Raw genomic sequence first — 13,533 nt, forward strand, 5'->3', positions numbered from 1 at the left:
CAGTTGAGTAAACTCAATTTTGAGCTCTGCCTTTTTATTTTTTAAATACTCGATGAGAACAGGACCCATCATCCGGGCATCGTCAGGGCTATCATCGGCACATTTGTCGGTTTTTGACGGCAACTTTCTGAAGACGGCGCTGGCTCTGGCGAGCGGGACGCCATTGCCCCGCTTGTCAAACGCTTTCCGGCGTTTGCAAACGTTAAACGTTGTCTGTAAATGCGCCGTTTCGGCGCTCACAGACGCTTTTTTTTTAAGTAGGCACTGGTGGAAACGTGATAACGGATCGGCCGTCTTAGAGAAAGTTTCAGGTGATTCTCGGAGGCGCAGGTAGGTTCGGCGGACCGGACACGACCGTTCTCTTCGAGAGCTAGCACGGAACTCCGAAACAACAATGTCCAAAAACTCATTCAACAATGCGCCAGATTCCAAGCATATGGGCATACTAAGACAAACTGTCGCAAGTTGTACAGATGCGCGAAATACGCTCCCCTGCGCATTTCGTTCATTTCGTCGCATCGTTATGCGACCAATAATTGCATACGCAAAACACGTGACGACAAAATAAATTGCGCCATAGGGAATGCCTAGTCCATAAAGCGTTACAACACAAACTGTATTCAGCACTGACAGAAAAAAGAAATTTACAGCCACCAAAACAGCCCATACCATCTAACTCGTCTAAAGCACCAATACATCACTTGGTTTTTGTATGAACAAAATATTGATATCATGATGGTATCCGAAACACATTTCACGGATAAAAAATATTTAGAGATTCCGAAATACAAGCTGTATCACACAAAACACCCAGATGCTGAAGCAAATGGAGGAACATCTATAATGATCAGTGAAATATAAGGCACCGTGAAAGAGAGAAATTCAGTGAGAAATATTTACAAGCCACCATTCTAACTATTGAGTAAGTGCATGGGCCATTAACAATTAATGCTATATATTGTCCACCTAAACACGACAAGGCAGCACAATACCACGGCTTCTTCTGGGCACACGGGGCTTCTCTTCACGCTGGGTAATAGGTTCATTACCGTGGGAGACTACAATGCAAAACATGTTATGTAGGTTTCTAGACTAAGAACACCAAAAGACAGATAATTAGTCAAAACAATGAAGGCCCATAATATAAAAATATATCTACTAGTGAGCCAACATATTGGCTGTCAGGTAGAAATAAAATTCCCGATACCATAGAATTTTGTGTTACAAAAAATATTAATAACAAAACGTGCAAAGCAGAATCATGCCTCGATCTATCATCTGACCACTCACCAGTTATTATAACAGTGAACTCAAATATCTCAACAAAACAAAATCACTTTATTTGCATAACACAAAAACCAACTGGCAATTATGTAGAGAAAAATCAGACAGTTTGTTATCACTAAATTTATCATTAAAATTAACAATACATGGGCTAGGAATGACAAAGGTAAAGCGGAAGTTTTCTCTAAACACTTAAAAACCGTATTTAATACGTACCCATTTGAAATACCCGCAACAGAAGAAAATAACATAATGGAATTTCTTAACACTCCGTTTCAAATGGATCTTAAGGAATTTACTGTTAAAGATGTTAAACAAACAATACCTAAAAAAAATTATTATAAAAAAGCTCCCAGTTTTGACCTAATTGCTAAAAGAATCTTGAAAGAATTCTCAGGAAAGTGCATCAAATTAAAAACATTCATATTTAATGCCATGCTAAGACTTAATTAATTTCCTAGCATCTGGAAAGTGGCTCAAATCTTTATGACTTTGAATCATTGGAAAAATAATAAGACGTGTCCTCTTATCCTATGAGCCTGTTACCTGTCATCTCAAAACTTTTCGAAAAACTATACATTAATAGATTAAAATTAATCGCAGAGGAGATAAATGTTATTCAAGACCATCAATTTGGCTTGCGTAATAAATACGGAACAACAGAACATATACATAGAGTAGTCAACCAAATTAACAAAAAACTTAAATGATAAGCTTCATTTTTCGATTTTTCTCAGGCCCTCGACAAAGTGTGGCACACTGGACTGCTTGTTAAATTGAAAAATCTTTTGCTCCATACGTATTTGTAATTGCTGAAATCGTACCTCTCAGACAGACATTTTATTGTCAAACAGGGTGACGAATACATTGACCTACAGCCTATATATTCGGATGTTCCGCAGAGCAGTGTTCTCGGTCCATTGTTATATCTTATGTATACAGCTGAACCACCGACCTCACAAAACATTACTGTCCCAACATATACTGACGATACAGCGGTCACACGAGGATCCAATATCAGCCACAAAAACCTCCAACTTCATCTTAACAAAGTCGAATTGTGTTTGAAAACCTGGCGTATCAAATCAAATGTGGCAAAATCTACCCATATAACATTCACCCTTCGCAGAAGAACCTGTCTCTCAGTAAAATTGAATAATCATAAGCTTCCACGAGCAGATAACTTTAACTATCAGGGAATACATTTTGATCGACGTCTGACTTGGAAAAACATATAATGACAGAACGCAAACAGCTTGGGCTTAAACTAAACCAAACGTATTGGCTGATAGGGTGTAAATCTAAATTATCATTAGATAACAAGGTTTTTGTCGTATAAATCAATACTTAGGCCCATCTGGACCTATGGTATTGAACTGTGGGGTACTACTTGCAAATCTAACATAGATATCCTCCAGAGGTTCCAGAATAAAATGTTGCGAGTCGTCGTCAATGCCCCATATTAGGTGTCCAACAAATTAATTCTATGCGATATACACATAGAACCCATAACGAGTGTAATTCGAAATGCTAGTGCGAAGTACTCCGGAAGAATATTAGTGCATACTAATGCACTCGCCAAACCGTAAATGTGTGCGTTAGTTGGTTAGAATAAGTTAGGATAGACTTTAAAATTAGTGATTATTTTTAATTGGAGTTAGAATAGTATCTAGAACAAGGTTTAGATTATAAGTTGTACAGCAGACTACTAACTCTACATGTTAGTATGGTTATATTACATAACGGAAACCAAACAATAATACTTATTGCACAAGGGCAGATTGTAGAAGTTCATATATAAATATATATATTTATATATATATATATATATATATACATATATATATATATATATATATATATATATATATATATATATATATATATATATATATATTAAATAAAAGGCCTTTGTTCGACAAAAATTCTGATTTATTGGTCCGACAGGTAAAACATGGTAATGTGTTTCGATCAATGGACCAAAGGAGACTGTTATGGACCCATTCCGTGGTGCTGGCCTCGCTCATTTATGTTGACTTACTATTTAGTTGCTGCACATGGTCCTGTCTTGGATTCATATTCTAACACGGTAATCCTGCTAGCTGAGGCGTCCTTGCACCATATACCAAAAGACTAAAAGATAAAAAACATTTGTTTAGAAATCAGTTATTATTAATAATGGCGTTGGAATATCTGAAATGAAATATGTCAAAAAATCAAGTGCTGAAAAATTCTAAAATAAGACCGCTTAAAAGTATATATTAACAATAATAGTACAAAAGTACATTTTATGCTGGATAATCTCAAAAGCAATTTGCCTAAATAACAATTGTTTTTAATAGCAGTACAAAAGCTGCAAAAATATTTAATGAAATATGTTTAAAGATCAAATGTAATCAATAATAGTACGAGAGCTGAAACATCTGAATAATATTAGCCTAAAATTCTATTGTTCCTTATAGCAGTGTAATAGCAAAAGAAATCTGAAATGAAATATGTCTATATATCAATAAAATATTGTTAATAATAGCACGAGCGTTAAAAAATCTGTTATGAAAAATTCCAAATAATCAAATTTTATCAAAATAGCATAATTATTGAAAACTGAAATAAAATTTACCTAAACATCAATTGTTAACAACAGAGCTGGAACTGACAAATCGGAAAGAAAATGATGGTATAGTAAATGATCAGAGCTTTTGCAAAATTAATTTATTTTTAAAATTCATTGCATTTGCAAAATAATTTCTATAGTGGGTGTACCCACACTTTTTTTTTTCACCAGCGGTCCTCTCTCCCTTTCCTTCGCAGCGTTCCACCAAAGGTTCTGCCTCTCACACAATTTTTCTTTAGTTTGGGAATACATACTGATGTATAAATCCCGCACATAATCACTCTGCTGGAGCACCAGCTACCACAACACTACAGTAGCTATAAAGAAATATGCAAATTAAAACTATATCAAGCATATCCAATGCAAGATGCAATTAATAAAAAAAAATTATGATATCAAAAATTTATCTGGAGTTAAATTTGATAAATAATTTAATTATTAATAAAATTTTACCGTATAGTGATAGATCCGTCCAAGTTAAATTTGTACAATTTTTTTTTTAAAGTTTACATAAAACCTAAAATTATTTATCGATACCAGGGGTGATATATTCTGCTAATACCGACCAGCCAAAATCGAAATGCAAAAAGTATACACTGAACAGAAAATTTACATGAATTGCAATTTTTGCAACATTAAAATTAAAATGTGATATCGCCTATAGTAGGAACTCTAAATTGTATTATGATGCATAATTAACTACAATATTCCCAAAGATTACTACTCTATTACGTCTGTTCAACCTCCATTATAATCGATATCCAAACACGTTCCTTTGTGAATACATAACTGTAAAGGAAATCTTCTGCATTCAACTGTACCGAATACCAATCTCCGACGAATACTCGTCGAATGAAAATTTCAACGCCCACTGACCACAAGACCGACTTCGATTATACTACCATTGGAGAATATAAACATATTTATAACATCAGTATAACATCACGAATGTAATAAATCAATCGAAGCGTGCATTTGACTGATAATAGTAATTACTATTTTCAGTCGCAATTTTTTGACTATCGACCTTTCGACTGTTTAGCCACTATCGACTGTTTAGACTGTTTTCAGTCGATAGTTCCAACGCTAGTAGTTATTTTCGGTTATGGAATTGTGACCTTCTTGACGGGTGCGATTACAACAAATTAAAAACTGGTCAAACTTAACAGATTATTAAACGTATACGAAAATACAAGCACAAACGACCTAAAAGAAAATATAAAAAACAGCGCAGAAAGTGCATAACCCTACTGATGGTTAATTACGGGAATATAGGTTGCCTAATGGGTAAATAGATCGTCTAAAATCAAGTCGGTCTATAGGACCATCTTTCGCATAGGGTGTGAATTAACTACAAACAATAATTCCGATAGATGGCGGCACACTACGTATTAATTAGATCAATTATCTGCCGCATTTTTCGAATAAATTTGAATGGAATTAGGAACGTTATATGTATTTCTATATATATATATATATATATATATATATATATATATATATATATATATATATATATATATATATATATAATACCGAAAGATGGCGGTACACTGCAAAGTTACTGTATTAATTAGATCACTTGTCTGTCATATTTTTAGAATATATTTGAATGGAAATAGAAACGCTCTTTATGTTCAACCTGTATTAATATTAATTATGCGATATATATATATATATATATATATATATATATATATATATATATATATATATATATATATATAATATATAGTGTTTGTGTATATCCAGTCATATGTATACCGGAACATTTTCTCTCTTCTCAAAATATAGGTAACTGAAAGAAGAGTTCTTTATATGTAGTTCCGATATTACGTTGATAAATATAACCAATAATCTACTGCGATCAGGGGTGTGCAACTACAATGCTAAGTGGTGGGGCAAAATCTTGTTTAGTCCAATCATTGGTGGCGCTGACAACGTGAATTTGATTGGTTAGTTTAAAAATATTATATAGAATCCTGTAAGGAAAATAATTTGCTTTGATTGGTCAGCCATTTCACGTGACTATTTTATGACGTCACATTTGCTGGCCAATAATATTTGAATGAAAATCGAATTTAATTTAAAAAACTAATTTATTAAAATAAAATCCTATACAAATATACATAAATGTAAATAATATAAATAATAATAAAAAACAACAGAAATATACATAATTCCAAAAAGCAAAAATAAATAAACTACAAAAATGTAAATAAAAAAAAATAAAAGCCCCATACTCCAGACAAAATAATTAAAATACTCTTCTATAACGCCTGCTCCCTTTTTCGTATTTGTTTAGTGCCATCAATTTTATAGGATCTATTAGAGTTCTATCTTGTATTTGTGCTATACTGAAGGTAAACTTTAAGTCCTTCCCTGTTAATATTGAATTAACTTGTTTAACCCAAAAATACAATGAACATTTGACAATAAGATTTAAAATGTGGTCTTCAAAATCGCTATGGACTGGGCAGTTGAAACGTTTAAAATTTATGTGTTTTTTTAAGACATCTCTCAGAATAACAGATATGCTATTTTTATGACAAAATCTAGGTATTAAATAAAAGAGATAGCTTAAAGATCTACAAACAGTATAGTAAAACAGTCTTGATGGAGTTGTTAATTTGGGTCTACGCGGCTGCATCGCTTCTATAAAATCAGTATCGAGTTTTTGATCTGTGGAACTACTTAATGTAGAATGTAGACAGATATTGCACGTTGTCTTTTTTCTCAGAAGTTTTATCAAATAGCCTGAAATATAGACTAACGTGCAACGTTCCACTCTTGTTTTCCTCAGAGCAAAGTTCTCTGGAACTGAAAATATAGACTCAACTGGTGATTCTACAACCTCTGGTGATGCTACATCTCCAGTTAAAAAATAATGTAAGTTATCTAAAGCGCCTACATGTTCATCTTCTTCACAATTTGCTCCGGGCGAATGATGTGAAAAAAATGAAATGATGAGCCCTTTTAGAAATTTCTCGAACATACTAGGGGAAGGATGCTGTTTCTACCTCTATGACCTCTAATAGATCCAACAAAAATCTTTAAGCAATCTTGGTTAAGATTTGTTAAACAAATGTAGTTATTTGTAAATTTAGACAAAATAGATTTCTTTAAGTTAATAAATCCCCTAAAAGTAGCAATTAAATTTTTAATTGATGGCACCATAACAAATATTTTCTTAACAAGGCAATCAAATTTAAATATATAATTCCTCTACTATAAAATGATTGAACACTGATTGTTCTAAAAAGTTAAAGTATTGCAAATATTTTAGGGATATTTTACAATTAAAAGTAGTATTTATTACTACTAATTATCCAGTTATATTAATTATTACCTTCTTGTAAGACTTCTTTATGTAGAGACATCACATTGACAACATACGCACAACTTGGTAGATTAATTGAATTTTATTACTACTAACATCTTCATAAGTTTTTGAGTTTCTGTAAACAAACAATATATAAACAGACATGTAGTAGATAGATAATTTTATATGTACCTGATAAAACCAATGATGGATATGCATTTACCCAAATACCTGTTCGTGAAGGAAGGATAATTCTAAATTTTTCACTAATATGTCCATAACAAACACCATGACGTTGATATATTTGCATTGTGGTTTATCCAGGTAACTTACTATTATTTACTTGATCAACCCATTTTTGGAAAGTATCGAGATCATTCTTTGGGAAACGATGTCTAATTTCCGTAGTAGAATTTTACTCCGGTACACTACATCTTTTACTACACTGACGTATTGTCATCAATTTTTATATTATTACCCCATAATAATTAATGTAAAACAGAAAATATGCACAACGCAAAACGAAAATTTCGTGATCTAAACAAAAACCATAACCTACAAACAACAAACATAAAAATGGACGCCTATAGAAAATGCTGATTTCACACAATTTGATCGACCAATCACATTTCATGTTAGTGGCGGCACCTGCAATTTAAACTGCCAATCACAATTTGCGATCGCAGCGCTACAGTTGATTGAACTAAACAAAACATTTCCCCAAGGTCGCCTATACCGTGAAATTTCTATTTTTTCTATGACTGCGATATATTTTGTTTATCCTGAAGTGAACAGCAATATAATATTTAATAACGAGACACCATTAGGTATTTCATAAAACTATTTGTATTTAGATAATTTTAATGAGTGTGAAATTAAATGATTCCTGTTGATATAAGATTTTCTCTAAAGGCAAGTAGTTCAAACCGTAGAAGCTTTGGAATGAATTTTTAACACTACTTATATTACTTTTGATATGTTTTAGATTATTGATCTATTACTCAAAATTGGTGTCCTATAAAGTTTTAAATAACGTAATATTTATAAGGGAATTACGTTACCTCATGGTATCGAAGAGTGTTGAATAGCAAGACATTAGCACCTACTAATCGGATATTATATAACTTAAATAAGCATTGGTACTGTTATAGTTAAGTAGTAATAAGGTGATTATATTTCGTCAGTTTTATATATACCTATGATTAGATCACATCATCAAGCAACTATATATATTTCTAGATATATATGGTAATTATTTACAATATTCGTACTTAGCGACAGTGTCATTTAGTTATTTTAATTATAACAATACAACAATATTTATTAACAATAATAACCATAACCATTATATTACATAATTTCGTCATATTACATTACTATGTATAATAATAATTACAAACAACTGTTATAAATATTCTAAACTAATATAACACTATAACAATTCAAATTTGCTCTTGTCATTCTGCATCGGCAAACATTTCAATCAAGCTTTGTGCGACGTCTTGCCTTATCACAGCTCCATCTTTGGATAACACTATAGGCGTTCCTGAATCATAAGGATTAACGATGTGTCTGAAATTTAAAAATGAATTATGTTGCTGTATCTGATTGTTTTTCAGATTATCTTACATTATTCTCTTTTGTTTAATGCGCTTATTGAATATCCACTTGATGGAGGCCGTAGGTTTGCTTAGATTTTGATCTTTAATCATGCCCTGATATTCTGCAATACCAGCTATCATTTGTTCCTTTTCAGCGTAATACAATAATTTAATTTGTTTACCAATCTAAAATGTAGTAAATTGTGATATAAATAATATGAAATAATTTAACTGTATAATTTGAAACGCTATAGAATAAAAAAAAACTGTTAAAGTAACCCCAACCTGACTGTAGTAAATAATTTTTTTTTCGGTATACGGAGAAAATACCCATTTATTCCAACTTTGACTAATGCTAATATTTCTTAACTCTTTAGCTTTAATAAATATGTATAGCGGATTATCTGCATACAGAATAAACCTGTTTGCGGTTTGGTGCATGGTAAATAGATATGGATTAGAACTTTCGCCCTGGGATGGATTATAAATGTTGTTGACGGAATTCAGATCATTTTGAGGGTCATTAAAATCTATAATGGAAATTTTGAGTAGCCATGAAGTAAGATGTACTATTTAAATAATACTTGGAAACTTGTTAAGTTCATTTTCTTTTGCCAAAGTTGTACTGGTATTTTGATTTAAGTTTTCACTGTTGCTTTCAAAAATTTCACTCAAAATTGATGTGTACGCAGAAGTACGCATATAATTATTATCATGAGAGTAATTCATGATAGTTTTGTATTAAATCACCTACCTACTATTAAATTGCACTATGCATACAGACTAAGAATAAAAACTGGAATGTCAATATTATTTAGTGGCAGCTAACAGTATTTATATTTAACAAATGAACGTGTATGTATCTAGATTGAAAATAGGAGCATTTGATTGGTTTATATGTAGCGGTATTTAAAGACAATCAGATGGCGGCGCATAAATTGTCACCATGCGCCATTAATATGTGGTTGCCTAAATTAATGTTACAATAGTCGCTTTGAAATATAGAATTGTAACAACGCTACGGCACATGCTGGTGTCAAAGTCACCCCACCCGAGCTATAGCTTTAAGCGAGTTGTTTGTGAATTACAAATACAGTTGAATCCAGTGTTTTAATTGCCCATCACCTTCACCGAACCGGTTCTAACAATTATCAAATCAATCAATCAATTTTATATTTTATTTATTTTAATTATCAATTTTATTAATTTAACTAATGTTTGTAACAATTCCCCTCATTGCATGCATCACTTTACACGTATCACTTATCAATTATTGTCTATTGGAGACATTTTAGTTCCTAATTATTACCTTATTTCCGCCAATCGGTTCTACATTACCTATATTTCATATGAAGGAAAATAACAACAGAAATTGATATACATTTATTTAGAAATCTATTAATTTCCTTCGCATTATTTTTAGTTATACCATTAAATAGAACAAACAAACAGAGAGCACGAACATTTTATTTTAAAAAGTTATAATTGCATATATATATGACAATATAAATATGAAGACACATCAGCCCTATGGCTTGCAGGTGCATCTAACATTTTAATAAAACTATTATAACATATAATAGGAGAGTACAACCTAATTTTAACAGTTTTTTTCTACGAGTTTCAAATTTTTATGAGGCCGAAAGGTACGATGAGCGAGACATTTAGACATAGGGGTTTATATTAAAGCATATTTATGCTGGCATTATCATCTTCTACTCCCTATTCGACAAGGCGCCGAACAGTAATTTTAGAGTAGAGTAACTATTTTTCCGTTCTCAACAAAATATTAAACGAATATTTAAGATGTGAGATAGAAGTATGAATTGCACCAGATGTGTGCGAGAGTGAAAACGGACCTAGTAGTCCAGTAATTATAATTTTGCTATAAAACAGTGTTTAGGATGAACACCACTGAAAAGCAGTAACGATGTAGTCATTAGATGTAATTATTCGAATAATATTAATTAATAAAAATATTATATTGCAATTCTAATCGGCGATTAACCAAAATATCAAGATCAGGATTTTTATGCTATTAAGTAATATCATTTCGAATAAAACAACATGGTGGGGGCTTCCTCAGGTGTAGCATTCACGGAAGGGCTGCAACCATTAAACCCTTAAATTTAAATGTACTATATAACTTAACCTAATTAAGATTTTAAACAAAGATTTCAAAAGTACATTTAAATTGCCAGAACAAAACTAAAAAAAGTCGTAAAAAGTTGTAAAGTCGCCAAAACACTGTCCAATTTAATATCGATTATATAGTTTGTTCTTGGGCTGCCAAACATACACATGTATTTCTCTTCAAAAGAATTTCTTCCGTGCCTCTGGGTTGTTTTTATCAAATAGCATGAATCCATTAAAATTTCCTAGTCGATTACCATACCATTCTTCATAACTTTCTCCTTCAAGTCCACTTCCGCCTTACATTAGTCCAAGGCCTTCTGGTTTCACTGAGTTATCATAACTAAATGGTCACCACTGCAGTCTTCTTAACTTGTTCCTTCCAGTCGATATTAGCCTTATATTAGCCCATGGTCTTCTGGTATTACTGAGGTATCATAACTAATTAGTCACCACTAGCTCCATTTTTGAAATAAACAGACAATAGGAGATATATATCATGGTCGTCTAATTTCCTTTCTTCTAGAATTGGTTCCAATTTAGACAACATAGGTTCATTTTCATCAGGCTCGTCATCACCATCTGCTATCTACTCCTGAATGCTTTTTTTTTCATCATCACTCACATTTTAGTTTTCTTCTTCCTGTTGCAAAACTGTCAGCATCCATTTACTCACAGATTGTTCTTTGAAATTTTCTATGCTTACCTTATATTGGTCTCTCTATATACTTTCTAAAATGTATATCTTTAATTATTTCTTCACTATTATCCATACGGAAGTTGACTTCCATTGGCGTACCAAATTGATCTGCTTAGATCCGATCTTATAACTAACAACACTTATATCCGTTAAATTATAACTGTAAACTATTTCCCCACTTTTGCTGGTGCTAATATTAATTTTAATAGGTGTAACAACCTTCTACGTAGAATTCCTTAAGCAGTCATTAAATTATGTGTTTTTGATGGATCTTAATCTCTTCTATCGCTGTTTTTTTCATTCCAATAAATTGTTTAACTTTATAGAGACTGTCCATTAAATCCACTATATGCTCTACGTCATTTTATTAATGCTTCAGCATTGAGTACTACTGAATAATTACTACCTTCCATGACTAGGCAATAGTCATTACCTTATCTCTCCAAATATAGTTTACCCGAACAATGCTTGATTTAATTGTTGATATCTTGGTTCATATACAGAACTACATTTAATTATTTAATAATGTCCTATTTAATCTTTCCGCTTTTCCATTACTTTGCGGTGAATGGGCTATTGCTATATTCTAAATGAATCCCCTTTTTTCTACAAAATAGCTTTACTCCATGCTGTCTCTCTAATTAACTAATATATTGTTTCAAATTCTCTTCAGTTTCATTTTTTGTCTTCAGGATTTTTACGCTGTTAAAATGAGACAAATCTTCTAGTATTTTCCTTCCTTCCTATTATAAATATCTTCCTCCATCTTCATATATTGGGTTTATTAGCCTATAAATATCCCAATGAATTAACTTTTCGATTGCACTTCTTCTCGACTCCTTGCAGTTTAAAGGGCTCCTGGTTGCTTTAGCTTCTACGCACATAGAACAAGGTTTATCTATCTTCTTCGCCAATTGAATTGATATTTATATCAAAATTCTGGTATTTTCAAACTAAACTCTGCTAAGTGACTTTGTTCTCCATCCTTAGAAATTGAAAATTCTTCATTGGGTTCAATAGATTTTCATTCTTCCTGCAATTACATGGTTGATTTTCTAAACTTTACCCCATTACTAATTGCTTCATTAAATTCAATGTTTCTTTATCCTACCGATAAATATGTTGGACCCCATGTTACTCGTTTACTAGTGTTTCCCTGATCGTTATAAATTATACACGAGGTTGATTTTCTAAACTGTTGATTACTTCATTACTAATTACTATATTGATTACAATGTTTCCTTCTATCCTACTGATAATTCTGTTGGATCCCATGTTACTAATTTACTAGTGGTTCATTGATCCTTGAATATTATAAACGTGATTGATTTTCTAAACTCTTAATTACTCCATTACTATTTACTACATTGATTACAATGTTTTCGTCTTTCTTACTGATAGCTGAAGATCACATTTTTAGTTTCCTGGTGTTCCTTCTGATGGTCATTGGTCTTTGAGTGCTCTAGTGTCCCGAAATTAATTTCCGTCTGTTGCATACAGCCATCTTGTTACTTCCAATTTCTTTCGTGTATATATAATTATATATATACTATACCGAACTAATAACTTCAACTCATCTACATTCTCCGTTATCACCCTACTACTTCTCATTTACACCGAGAATTTTGGGCCCATAACCTTTTTTAACAATTTTTACGAATCACTTATGATTCGGGACGGTACGGAATTAATGCACCACTCATGGCCTTGGAACAAAAGAGAAACTTTATTTTGATCCCTGGTAACTTATACCCTCTCGATACAAGTCATAGCGCCCTCTACTAAGTTTTCTTTCTCATTTCTATACTGGCTCTTGTATCGAGACAAGTCATATACTTAACAACAATAAAAATACAATTGTTCGAAGCGAAGCACTTTA

General features: G+C 32.0%; 2 long non-coding RNA genes across 2 annotated transcripts in view; one reads left to right on the top strand and one right to left on the bottom strand.

The window, feature by feature from the left end:
• LOC143205797 (uncharacterized) overlaps positions 1–13,533 on the top strand; it is a 489,432-nt gene that overhangs the window by 444,675 nt on the left and 31,224 nt on the right. The window lies entirely within an intron of this gene.
• LOC143205780 (uncharacterized) lies at positions 3,195–4,275 on the bottom strand. The gene is made up of 2 exons (XR_013007904.1): positions 4,052–4,275; positions 3,195–3,417 (listed from the first exon to the last, which is right to left on the bottom strand). It is a non-coding gene; the product is annotated as an uncharacterized LOC143205780 (long non-coding RNA).

Source organism: Rhynchophorus ferrugineus, unplaced genomic scaffold, assembly GCF_030347505.1.
Source record: "Rhynchophorus ferrugineus isolate W39M unplaced genomic scaffold, kcgeb_rfMv2 rfM17, whole genome shotgun sequence".
Classification (NCBI taxonomy): domain Eukaryota; kingdom Metazoa; phylum Arthropoda; class Insecta; order Coleoptera; family Curculionidae; genus Rhynchophorus; species Rhynchophorus ferrugineus.